Source organism: Gorilla gorilla, chromosome 12, assembly GCF_029281585.2.
Source record: "Gorilla gorilla gorilla isolate KB3781 chromosome 12, NHGRI_mGorGor1-v2.1_pri, whole genome shotgun sequence".
Classification (NCBI taxonomy): domain Eukaryota; kingdom Metazoa; phylum Chordata; class Mammalia; order Primates; family Hominidae; genus Gorilla; species Gorilla gorilla.
This window is the reverse complement of record NC_073236.2, coordinates 61,337,710-61,352,500: the sequence shown is the minus strand read 5'-3', so window position 1 is coordinate 61,352,500 and position 14,791 is coordinate 61,337,710.

The following is a 14,791-nucleotide window of genomic DNA, read 5'->3' as shown; positions in this document are numbered from 1 at the left end:
AACTTTCCCTCCTGACCTCTGGTAAGCACCATTCCATTCTCTGCTTCTATGAGTTTGATTATTTTAAATACTTCACATGAGTAAAATCATGCAGTATTTGTGCTGCAATACCTGGCATTTTTCACTTAGCATAATTTCTTAAGTTTTATCCATGTTGTTTTACATTGCCTGCTACAGGCTGAAAGTTTATGTCCCCCTAAAATTCATATATTGAAAATCTTCTTCAATAGGAACACTTTTACACTGTTGGTGGGACTGTAAACTAGTTCAACCATTGTGGAAGTCAGTGTGGTGATTCCTCAGGGATCTAGAACTAGAAATACCATTTGACCCAGCCATCCCATTACTGGGTATATACCCAAAGGACTATAAATCATGCTGCTATAAAGACACATGCACACGTATGTTTATTGCGGCACTATTCACAATAGCAAAGACTTGGAACCAACGCAAATGTCCAACAATGATAGACTGGATTAAGAAAATGTGGCACATATACACAATGGAATACTATGCAGCCATAAAAAAGGATGAGTTCATGCCCTTTGTAGGGACATGGATGAAATTGGAAATCATCATTCTCAGTAAACTATCGTAAGAACAAAAAACCAAACACCACATATTCTCACTCATAAGTGGGAATTGAACAATGAGAACACATGGACACAGGAAGGGGAACATCACACTCTGGGGACTGTTGTGGGGTGGGGGGAGGGGGGAGGGATAGCATTGGGAGATATACCTAATGCTAGATGACAAGTTAGTGGGTGCAGTACACCAGCATGTCACATGTATACATACGTAACTAACCTGCACATTGTGCACATGTACCCTAAAACTTAAAGTATAATAATAAAAAAATAGATTGCAAAAAAAAGAAAGAAAAAACTGTACATAAAAAAAGAAAGCATATATCTATCTATAGAACTATTATAACACAAAGAATGTTTTAATGCTTACATGGTTAATTAGCAAATCTGGGGAAAGATACGGTGTTTCCCCATTTATTTCTCAGAAAAGCCTTAAGAAAGACAATAGAGAAATAACCTCCATGCAAAAGAACCATTTTTATAATATGTCAAAGCACATTAATATCCTCTATAGCATTTTAGCACCAAAATTAACAAGTGGAATTTCTTAAATAAAACTAAAGTCTGTCTTATACAAAAAAAAAAAAAAGGTGGAATCCTCAAGAATGGAATTAATGTTCTTATTTTAAAAACTCCAGAGAACTCCCTTGTTTCTTCTGCTATGTGAGAACTCAGTGAGAAGACGGTCATGTGTGAACCAGGAAGTGACAGTGAATCTGCTGGCACCTTGATCTCGAATTGCTCTGCCTCGAGAACTGTGTTAAATGAATTCCTGTCGTTTGTAAGGCACCTAGTCTGTGGTACTTTTGTTATAGCAGCACAAATGGACTAAGACATGGTATAATTTTCTTCTTTTTTAAGTGTGAATAATATTCTATTTTATGTCTATACCAGATTTTATCCATTTGTAGATAATGAATAAATGAAAACCCAATGGATTTTGTACTGTAATACATGTATTGAATTAAATGTTGTTTTTATTAATGAAGGATTTACACTGGCTTTGTTAAATCAGAGTATATTAAAAAACACAAATAAAAGTGCTTTCATATGGATAAAAACCATGTTTATCTAATTCCTGTCTAGACAATGGCACCAGGCAGGCTTCTTGGATCCTATAGTTTCTTCTTCACAGAGCACCTAAGGAAATCTTGTTACATATCATGGCTTCTGTGAAAACATATCAGCATTTTCTAATCCCATACACATACAAAAAAAGCAAAGTTCCCAGTATGATCCATGGGTTCCTGAATGCTCTGGCTTCCCTTCCTTCTCTTCTATATCTCCTTTCTGTTTCCTTGAGGCTGCTGTACTCTAGCTACAATGGTACTGTGCATATTCCTAGAATACAACCAACCAGGCTTCAGGGACGTTGCACTGTCTTGTCATGGAACATAGTTGTAGCTATGTGTTTCACTTCTTCACTTCATTTATGCGTCTACACAAATGACATGTTATCAGAAAGTTCTTTCTTGCTTGCTCATGTTATTTAAAATGGCTAACTTTTCTATTTCTGTACCATGTCTAATTTTTTCTTAATATCATTTAAATCTGATTGTAACAAATTACCACAAATGCGGCGGTTTAACACACATTTATTTTCTTATGGTTCTGGGAGTCAGAAGTCTGAAATTAAGTTCCCTGGACTACAACCAAATCAGCAAACCTGTGTTTCTTTTGGAGACTCTAAGGGAGAATCATTTCCTTACTTAGAGCTACATTGTTCCTAGAGGCTGCTGTTCCTTGCCTCATGTTTAGTTTCTCCGTTGTCAAAGCCAGTGACATATCATCTCTCTCGGACTCTGCTTCTTTCTGCTTCTCTGTATCCTACCTTATTTCCTGCCTCTTATAGGGATTCTTGTGATTATATTGGGCCTACTTAGATAATTAAGGATATGATTTCCTTATCAAAATCCCTAATTTAATCACAGCTGAGAAGTCCCTATAACCATGTAAAGCAGCATAGTCACAGTTTCCAGGGATTAGGATAAAAATATCTTTGAGGGGACATTATTAAGTCTACCAAAATGATATAAATAGTATATATTTATTTGTTTATTCATTATCTGTTTCTATGAGATGTAAGCCCCACAAGAACAGATACTTTGTATGTTACAACCATTACTTTTGCTTCATCTCCTAGCAAAATATATGGCAAGTTATGGATGCTCATAGGAAGGTAGTAAAATATTAATTGTTTGTGGACACATATCCTTAAAGGTATTTCTTAATGCCAATGCTTAATAAACAATTTAAGTAAATAATCGAGGATGTAAGATTGCTTGTCCTCTAATAAAACATACTCACTTACTCACAAGATGTCACTACCCCAAAATAAAACATATGATAATGGAGATGAAATGAGAAACACTAGTATTGGCTAACATCTGACAACACACTGATGTGGATTTCTGTATGATACAACGTGCTATTTTCCCTCTCTGTTATATTCTAGTCATGTATTTCAGCTCATAAGACAACATTCTCTGATCTCAAATTATTCCCATGTCAAAGATGGCATGCCATATCAAATCTCATTAACAAATATAAATTATACCTTTTTAAGATTATTATCCAGCTGTTTGGACCTCTTTCCAACAGTGTATCAGTTTCACAAGGGAATATTATCTCTATTTCCTCAGATTGATTTTGTTTATTTGAATGTCTGAAACCTTTGTTTGTATACTGATTTTTCTTTTTGAATTTTTTTTATCATTTTTTATTATACTTTAAGTTTTAGGGTACATGTGCACAATGTGCAGGTTAGTTACATATGTATACATGTGCCATGTTGGTGTGCTGCACCCATTAATTCGTCATTTAACATTAGGTATATCTCCTAATGCTATCCCTACCCCCTCCCCCCACCCCACAAAAGGCCCCGGTGTGTGATGTTCCCCTTCCTGTGTCCATGTGTTCTCATTGTTCAATTCCCACCTATGAGTAAGAACATGCGGTGTTTGGTTTTTTTGTCCTTGCAATAGTTTGCTGAGAATGACGGTTTCCAGCTTCATCCATGTCCCTACAAAGGACATGAACTCATCATTTTTTTTATCATGTAAATCTGAGTACAATATTGAAAACTAATTAGGTCCTGTGGAATATGTTTTTTTCAGTTTCTATCCAAACATATCAATTCCAAATATATCAAATATAAAGAGTAAGAAAAAAATGCATAATTAATTTGATTAATTTCAATTAGCTATTTTACAAGAAAAGAGGTCAAGATGTTTAGAAGATGCAATAGGCATAAATATGTTCATGCAAACCTTTTCTTCCCAAAGAGTTGAGAGAAAAAAATAATACCTACATGATAATATTTTACTGTTGTTGGCATAAATGGGGAATATAGTTTGTTCTATTTAATAATTAACTAGGGAGTAAATAACCACAAAAATCAATTCAAACATAAAATAATAAGGCCTACTAGGGACTAAAGGAAACACTGGCAGATTCAGTCTAGTTTTTGTTTGTTTGTTTGTTTGTTTATGTATGTGTTTATATCTTAAGATTCCCTATAGAGAAGTAGGGAACTCAATTAACACACTTAAAAAAACTACATAGTAGAGCAATAAGGGAAAATCCCATACAGTATTAGACTGATGGGAGATTTTCCATCTTCTGTTGTGGGCCATTAACTGCTTACTAAGGATATAAAAAAACAGCTTCCTCAGCTAAACTCCTAAGTATCTGAGGATCAACAATTAATCTTTCAAAGATGACAATATTTAAATTGTCAATTAGGCCTAATACATATTTTTTATTTTGGTTTTGCAAATCTGGCAATTCTCTCCGCACAGGGACCATAATATCAGTTTCTCACTATTAGACTTATTTAAATATGTAAATATATTCTAATAACAGTATGCTACTTTTCATAGTCTTCTACAATACTACTAGAAAAATCACCATTGATTTGAATTAAACATTTATTCAGACTTGCTCTTATTGAATTCATTATAAAAATCGTGGTTCTCTTTCATTAATACCAATATCTATATTGCTGTAAATGTACTATTGTGAATAACAAGAAATATCACTTGAAACATAGTCAATTAATCTATGAGGAGAAAGGAACACTTCCAAACTCATTATACAAGGCCAGCATTACCCTCATACCAAAGTCAGACAAGAAAATTACAAGAAAAGAAAATTACAGGCCAATATCCCTGATGAACACATGCAAACCTTCTCAACAAAATACTCACAAATTAAATTCCACAGCATATTAAAAGGCTTGTGAACTAAAATTATCTGAGACAGCTCTCAATCAGTTTAGAAAGAGTATTATGACAAGGTTAAGGACACATCATGACATATCCTGAGACACGTGCCTAAGGTGGTGGAGGTACAGCTTGGTTGTACATTATAGAGAGACATGAGACATGAATCAACACGTGTAAGATGCATACTGATTCGGTCTGGAAAGGCAGGGCAACTCGAAGCGGGGGCTTTCAGGTCAAAGGTCATAATATTCCACAAAGGTGCCAAAAATACACAATAAAAAAGATAGTCTTTTAAATAAATGATGTTGGGAACACTAGGTACCCACATGTTCACACAAATAAAAATGATTTTGGATCCTTATCTTACACCATACCCAACTATTCACTCAAAATGGATTAAAGACTGAAGCATGAGGTGCAAAAGCATACAACTTCTAGAAGAAAACACAAGGGAAAATCTCCATAACATTGATCTTGGTGATGACTATTGGGATATGACACCAAATGCATAGAAAATAAAAGGGAAAATTGTCAAGTGGGACTATATTAAAGATTTTGCACAGCAAAGGAAACAGTTAACAAAATGCTACCACCACCTATGGAATTGAAGAGAGCATTTGAAAACCATACATTCAATTAGAGGTTCATATCCAAAATATATAAGAGACTCATACAACTCTATAGCAAAACCAAACAAATAACCCTATTTAAAAATGGGTAAAGTACCTGAATAATTTTTTTTTCTAAAGAGAACACGCAAATGGTCAATAGATATATGTACGAGTGCTCAACATCGCTAGTCATCAGGTAGATTCAAATCAAAACCACAACGAGCTATCACCTCACATCTGTTAGGATTGCTACTATCAAAAAGCCAACAGACAAGTGTTAACGAGGATGTGGAGAAATGAGAACCCTTCTATATTTCTGGTGGGACTGTTAAGTGGTACTGCCATTATGAAAAACAATATGGAGTTTACTAAAAAAATTAAAAATGAAACTACCATATAATTTAACAATCCCATTTCTAGGGATATATCCAGAGGAAATAAAGTCATTGTCTCGAAGAGAGAGCTGCACTTCCATGTTCACTGCAACATTACTCATAATAGCAAATATATTAAAACAACCTAAGTGTCGATCAACAGATGAATGGATAAAGCCTTTATAAAGAAGGAAATTTTGCCATTTGCATCGCAATGGCAAACACGAAGGGCATTATGTTAAGTGAAATAAGCCAGACACAGAAAGACAAATACTGGATGGTCTCACTTTTATGTGGAATATAAAAGTTAAACTCATAGAAACGAGAGTAGACGGATGGTTATCCAAGGTTAGCAGGTGAAGAAAATGAGGAGATATTGGCCAAAGGGTAGAAGCTTTAAGTTATAAAATGAATGAGTTCTGTAGACTTAATGTACAGCATGTATTTAAGGTACTGTATACTCAAAATTTGCAAAGAGAATAGATCTTAAATACTCTCACCACACATGCACACAGAAGGTAACTATGTGAGACAATGAGTATTTCAACTAGCTTCATTGTGGTATTCATTTTACAATGTATACATATATTGAAACATGCTATATGACTTAAATATATGCAATTTTTAGTTAAGGTTATATCTCAGTAAAGCTGGAAAATGAAACATTTACACAATCTAGTTTACAAATACTACATTAGAAATATACAAGAACCAAACAACATTATTTCAGTTGTTTAAAAAATAAGCAAAATACCCTTCTCTGAGTAAAATATGTAAGTCAGAATTTAGTACTTGTTGCTATTAGACCTATATTGTGTCTGCCAATCACACACATTGACTATCACTTATTTGTATGTCCCAGGAAAAGATGAGATGTACGGGAGGAGAATGAAAAGAGACAAGGAGAGGGGCCAGGAAAATAAGAGGGGATAGGGAAGGAGAAGAAGAATATCTTAATAGGTTCAGCTTCTCTTGTGTACCCAACTTTCTTCTGAATTTAAAAACTCAGAGCCTGGTGTGGTGGTGCATGCCTCTAATCCTAGCTACTCAGGAAACTGAGCCTGGAGTTCAAGACCAGCTTGGGCAACACATTAAGACCGCTTCTCTTAAAAGAAACAAACAAAAACCCTCAATTTGAAGTAATTTATCATGAAATATCTAAAATGTAATGCTAATATTTTCATACCAATGGGAGAAATTTACTATTGGTATAGCTTGCCTTCCTTTGACAAAATGTAGGAGTATGTGATGCTGAGGTCAGTTTCCTTAGTATTGATGCGGGGCATCCTCTCGGCTGAGAGTAGAGGGCCTACTTTCTACTGAGTGTAGCTGAACACTCGATGGGAAGACTTGCCTATGGAGAGGAGCTACCCACTGTGAGTCTCCTCTGAGCTGTTCAAACACTAAATAAAACTCTTCTTCATCTTCTTCGCCCTTCACTTGTCTGTGTACTTCATTCTTCCTGGATGCAGGACAAGAACTCAGGCAAAGGCATCACAGCCACAGAAATTTCCAGCCAGAAAAATGACACCCCAGAGGTCCCATAACAGGATGGTCCTGAATGTATGCAACATTTTTCTTAGCGTGATCCTAAATATAAAAGTTGCCTAATTTCCCTTTTCATGTCTACTTTCATTTTACCTTTCTTTTACTTCCAAGATTGAATACGTATTGTTTCTGCCCAGAGATTAATTCTCTCTTCCTCTGTTTCTCTCTTTCTTTAACAGGATAACTCGTATTTCTAACCATCTACTCTTCAACATCCCAAGTATTGCATTTCTCATAATAGACACCCCTGGCTAATTTTACCATTAAAAATATTAGCAGGAATTTGTGGGTTTTTTTTTTTCCATTTGCTTCTATTTTTGCAACGCTGCTGTCTTTGGCTCTCAATTCCTTCAGCCTTTACATCCAGCATATCTGAAGAATTTTAACATTTAATTTCCAACATTTCCTAGCTGGTACTCACCACAACAAATTACTGAACTGGGAATGCAATTATTGTGTATCCTAAAGCTGTAAGAAGCAGCATATTCCATGTGTGCTTCCTTACACACTTGTGTACCTGAATATCCAAGGCCATGAAGAAACTTTCTCTCACTAAAAGCAGCATCAACATGCATATGCTCACTGTCTTTTTATGTAGCAGAAACTTTGTTACATTTCAATTCTACATACTGTATATCTACCTTCTTTATGAAAGTTTATCTATGTTTAAAAAATTTTACCTCTTTCTCAAGTTGGTCCCTTTCTTCTTCTACCACATGTAGGTTAAAAGAATTGTTGGATCCTCTTTTCTCTTTCTAGCCTAGAATTTTTGTCTTGACCACAAGATCAAAATTTGTTTTTAAGTTGATCCTATATCTTCCTGAGTTTCTGATGTCCTTTTTTCAAAGTCTGAGCTTTTCTTTTTGTTCACTACAAAATTCTGAAGACTTCTTTTTTTCTAACTTGCTAACTGTGGTTTTCCTCTTGCCTCTTGGCAAATCTAATTCTTTGAGATAAAGTGTTCCAAAAACAGGTCTTAAAACTTTTTCCTTGATGCTTAGCTTTGTGATAATTCCATTTTTTCCTCATCTTCTCAATATAGAAACAATACATAGTATTTTTCAGATTAATTTTATCTGTTTATTTCTTAAAAATATTATTTTACCAAATATATCATGTATGGATTTATATTTCAAATCATAAATATATATGATAACATTGAAGACGTGGTGCCATTCAGCTGTCATTATGTAAAAGAACAAAAAACAGATAGCCTGATTAGTAAACAATATATCACCCATCAATTCAAATGCTTGCACACATAAACTGTGCATCCTCTAATTGAGGCTGCCCTGGTCCTTAAAACTAATCCAATTCCCTTCCAAATAGATTACTGATAGGGTAAAAAATGCACTAGATATGCAGATACGTCTTTACTCTAAGAAGCATCTTGCCAATATCTGAGTCGAACCACATCATTTTGCCCCAATTTAGAAATGTTACTCTCCATGTGTAATTTTGTCAATTTTTTATCCTGCTTTTCAACATCTCCCTCTCATAAATTATAATGTTTTATGCATACATTGACCTCAAATTGATGATGTACAGCAAATGTTAGGAATACTTCTGATGGAAAGAGAGACAATCAGGATGCAATATTGATGATGCCAACCCAACCACGAGGTGGCAGACAAACACTTAAGTGTTTTCATATTCACACCCTGTACAATTCCTCCCCTTGCAGGTGAGTGGGGCCTATGGCTTGCTTCTAACCAGTCTCACATGGCAAAGGTGATGGAATGGCAGCCACATGATTGAGTTATATTACAAAGCAAAGGTTATTAGATATCACTTGCTTGATTGCACGATGTTATATGACTCCATCTAAGCAGACTGAAGACAGAGATTATCTCTGCTGGTTTAATGAAGTAAATACCATGTTAAGAAGTCCTTCATGACAAGGAACTGCTGGAAGCCTCTAGAAACTATGGTAGCCCCTAGGATCTGAGTGTGGTATTTAGCCAGTCAGGAAAATGCTGGAGCCCTCAGTCGTATAGCTAAAAGGAAAGGAATTCTGAAAAAAACCTGAATAAGCATGGAAGTGGATTCTTCCTCAGTCAAGCCTTGATATGAAAAAGCAGCCCAGTCAATTCTTTTACTGCATCCTGTGAGACCCTAAGCAGAAAACCCAGATAACTTCTGCCCAGACTCATTATTCATGGAAACTTCCAGATTATAAATGCATGCTATTTTCAGCTGCTAAATTTGTAGTAATTTATTACACAGCAATAGAAAACTACCTTTACCACATATTCCTGAGAGCAATATGTTGCTGAAAGAACACTAACGAATACAGTTATTTGGCCTTAACCCCTAAATGACCTCCTTCTGGAGAACTGGTCTGGGGAAGGGAATATATGATCCAGAAGTCTCTTTTTATCAAGACAAGAGGTCCACACTGGGAAAAATTTCATCTATAAGGAAGGCCAAAGTTTTTACAATTATTCCAGTTATACAGGCCATTAGTTCTAAGAAATAGAAGCCACTATATAATAAAGAACATAGGAAAAGAGAAATCTAAGCCTTTTCTGTGCATGCCAGAGTGCTGAATCTTTTTAGCTCTTTCACTGTTAGCCCTTTAGTGTTGTGACTAAATTTTCTGCCCTTGAGCCATATTAGAAAATATGTGTATGTGTATGAGTCTGTGTGTGTGTATGCGTGTGTGTGTGTAACTCAGTTCTTCAAGGCTTGCATGTGTATTCAAAGACATTTGAAATTATTTCTGATTTATTCATTTTGGTTGATGAGTAAAGGAATATGAAACATTTCTTAATGAAAGTTGTTTCTGGTTATTTTGCCAAATGGAGAAGTATAATCACACCAAATTATGTTTATACTCCTCCTTCATTTAAATAAAATGTTTTAGGTAAGCTATTTTTTTGAGTAAATAAATAAGAGACTATTTTAACTTTTTATTTTCCAGATCTGGACATAATAATTTAGCTTATGGTGGTACTCAACTTTGTTCCCTTACACATAGTGAAATAAGCAAGCTAAAAACAAGTGAGCCCCAGTTTCTCTGATGGGTTGTTAGGAGCAAAAGAGTCATTGAAAACATTACAGTGTTACAGAGCTGGGAGAAATGGACCAGCAAGTCCCAGACTTTGTGTTCTAGGACCAGAGCGGGAAGAGGCCAAAAAGGTGTCTATTGGGCACATTAGATGCATTTAGATGATGTCTGAAAGCAAATCACAACTTCTGTAACTTTGTCTATAAGGATAAATAACTAAAGATAGCAGCAGTAAATTTGGAGCTCAAGAGGGATCATCACCATTACATCTATTGTCAGGCATATTGGTCTATATGAAGTTAACCAAACGGAATCATCTTGCTTTCTGCACCAGAGGTGGAAAAACAGAGGGGCAGGGGTTATTGGGGGAAGAGCAAAATTGTTGAAGAAAATCTGATATTAGTAGGATAAGAACTGTGTGATTTAGAATTACTTCTTTCTATGTATACCGCAGAAAATATCTTTGTTTAGAGGAGCTTCTGTTAAGAACTTAATGTGATCAGATCACATGAATATAGATTTAAATGGGCTGCTTTTAATGCTTCAATTCTGTTCATAGCCATTTGAACTGTTATCTATACTGGAATTTTTTAATATTAATTTTTTTATTCACACTATATAGTATGCAAATATGGAGAGTGTGTGTTCTAATACCTCAAGAATTTGCAACCTAGGAGGAAAGGTAATATATGTGTGCACGTTGCTATCATGTATCATTAAGGCTTGCAGCCCTAAGTGAAGAAAACTAAATGTGCACAAACAACAAGTAACAGGAGATGGACTATGTGATTCTATGTTAATATTTTTGAAGACAGGAAATGCAGTATATCATAGAGTCAAGGTCCCAGCAAGTGTCATTATTTTCTTTCTTATCCAACTTTGGGATCAGATAATTTTGGCTGTAATTATATAATGTGACTTAATTATAATACAAAAAGTGGTCAAATAACATCACTTGAATTCCTGTCAAAAGTCACAAAACATTCTGAGAAAAAACACAAAGTCCTTTTGCTTCTTTTAAACTCAACTCTGTGCAAAATACGATAGAAAAGGAATAAAAGTGTCGAAAAATCCCTGAAAGCAAAGAGAATGAAGTGACATGGAAATAGGAATGGGACATTTGGGGAGGTTTGGAGGCAGAGGTGAGATGAGAATAAGCACATTTCCAAAAGCTGAAAAAGAGATTAAGCTTGCTAACTGATTATTCAAACCATAATTTTTGAAGTCCTGAATACTAGTAGGAGAGAAAATAACTGAAGGAAGAGAAACCTAAAAGAGATGACTGAATGTATGAGTATGGAGTGAGAAAATGCTATAAAAACAGTTCCATTAGTTGGAAGTCTGTCGACAGAAGTTTATTACAATGCCATTTGTTACTTAGAAAAATATCAAGGAGATTTAAAAAAAATAAATGCAATTAACCACCTTCAAAAAATAATACTGTTGGTATGGTACTGGCATCACTAGAATAATTATCTCCTCATTCTAGCATTTGAAGAGATTCCGGGTAAAGGCCAACCTCTCAATTTTTGAAGACTTATGAGTAAAATTCAAATGTTCTCATCACAAAAAAATGTTAAATATTTGAGGTGATGGATATGTTAATTAGCTTGATTTAATCATTCTGCATTATGTTTAAAAATTATAACATTACTTTGTACCCCATAAATATATACAACTATAATTTTTCAATATGTAATGAAAATAAGTTAAAAAAATGAAAGTTCATGAGCCACCATGCCACTGACCCATGACCCTTTGGTAGAGCCCCAGTTAGATATCTAATTCATCTAGAATAGTTTGGGGTGGAAAATACCTACCTAATAACAGAAAAAATTTGTGCCAATAAATAAAGTAACCAGCGCAGTCCTTCTTTCTTCAATAAAAACAGATACATAAGGCCAGGTGTGATGGCTCATACCTTTAATACCAACACTATGGGAGACCAAGGTGGGAGGACTGCTTGAGCCCAGGAGTTCGAGACCAGCCTGAGCAATATAGGAGACCTAATATCTGCAAATAATTTTTTAAAAATTAGCCAGGCATAGTGGCTCACAATTGTGGTCCCAGCTATTTTGGAGACTGACACAGGAGAATCACTTGAGCCTTGGAGGCCAAGGCTGCAGTGAGCCATGTTCATGCCACTGCACTCCAGCCTGGGCAAGAGAATGAGTCAATGACTCCAAAAACAGAACAAAACAAATAACAACATATATAGATATAGATGTAGATATAGATATAGATATATTTACAAGATCATGTAAGAAAAGCATATAACAAGAAAAAGAAACACTGAGATAAACTGGAGAAATACAAAACTTTTAAAGAAACAGAGAGATTCTGCAAATTATCTGCATAAGAATTAAATTACTGACTTCCAAATTCACCTTCAATACGTAAAATGTTTGGAAGTCATTACTCCCAGTTTTACATCTTTTCAGTCCTGCAAGGTATCTTAAAATATTTTTTCAGCATAAGGAAAATGACATAAGTCAGAAACTTGGATCTATGTAAAGAAAGAAAGAGTTTAGGAGAGAAAAAAATAAAAGTAAAATAAAACATTTTATTTTAATTATTTTAATAAAATCTAAAGATAAGTGGTGATACAATAATAGTATCAATGCATTGTTTGATGGTAGCATAAGAATAAGTGAAATGATTGATAGCAATACTGTAAGGGAGGGGTGGGAGAAATTGGGAATTATCTGTATGAGGTACTGATTGTGAAGTGGTATAGTGTTATTTGAAGATAGACATAAATTAGGTTAAAATGTGCATTGCAACATCTAGGGTAATTACTAATACCCTGGTATTATCCTTTAGCATAACTAATGCTAAAGGAATAGAATGGGATCATATAAAATACTCAATTAAAAGTAGAGAAGGCACAAAAAAGGGAGAAGGAACAAAATCAAATCAAAATCAAACAGAGACACTGTAGATATTAATAAAACTATATTAACAATCACTTTAAATGTAAATAGTCTAAATATGCCAATTAAATGACATATTGTGAATAAGAGGAGGGAAACAATCCAGCTAAATTTGCTTACAAAGCCAACTTTAAAAGTTAATACTCATGAAAGTTAAAAGTAAAAGATGAAGAAAGTTGTATGATGCCACCACTATTTTAAAAAACAGCATTAATTTTAGACAAGGACAGCTGAGATCAGTAAAGATTACTGGGGACAAAGACAGGTATTATATAACGATAAAGATACCAATTATCCAGGAAGATGTAATAATTCTATATGTGTATATAACTAATCACAGAGTATCAAAACAAATGAGGCAAAAACTGATAAAACTGATAGATGACATAGACAAATCTGCTATAGTTGGAACTTCAACATTTCTCTTTCAGTAATTGATAAGTCCATTAAGCTACAATCAGTAGAATATAGCTGATCTGTACAGTATTTTTTAAAAATTAAATCTAATTGACATCTAGCCACTACCACATCCAACAATAACAAAAAACATACCCATCTGAAGCTCTCATGGGACATTTATTAAAGCCACATTCAGGCCCTAATACATATCTTACTAAATTTAAAAGAATAGATATTATATACAGTATGTTCTTAGACCACAACAAAATTAAACTAGAAATTAACAGCAGACAGAGAGGTAGAGATTAACCAAATATTTGGACATTACACAACATATTTATAAATAACACAGAGGTAAAAAGAAGTTAAAAAGTATTTTGAAATGAATGGTAATAAAAACATAAGTTATCAAAATTTGTAGGATGTGAGAACACAGCCATTAGAGGGAAATTTATAACATTCTTATCACATATCAGAAAAGAAGAAAGTTATAAAATAACCTAAGTTTCCAACTTAGTACACAGGAGAAAAATATAATCTGATAGGTATCCTTATAACAAGAAGAGAAGAGAAAAAAACAGACAAATGAAAGAATGTCTTGTTACAGTGGAAGCAGAGATTAGAGTGCTGCATCCATTTATATATATTTTAGACATAAAATGAAATACCAGTATGAATATATTAGAAAATAGACTGACCAAAAATATTTAATGTACACTGAGGTACATTAAACACCAAGTTGAAGAAACACTAACAAATGCAGGCAAAACCTAAAAATAAGAGAAAGAAATGGAACAGATTTTCCCCTAGAACCTTCAGAGAGAGTATGGTACTGCTCACACCTTGTTTTTGGACTTGTAAGCTCTGGAACTGTGATAGAATACATTTCTGTTGTTTTCAGCCACCCAACAGATAGTTATTTGTTTCAGCAGCACTGGGAAACAAATATAGATAGAGTAGTTGAAGGATACGTGAATATTAAATGTAATTTGGTAACCTGTATGGGATTTTGGAAGATAAAAAGAACCTGAGGGAATACTGAGGATATAGGAGTAACTAATGTGTGAGCTTTAGTTAACAATAATGTATCAATATAGGTT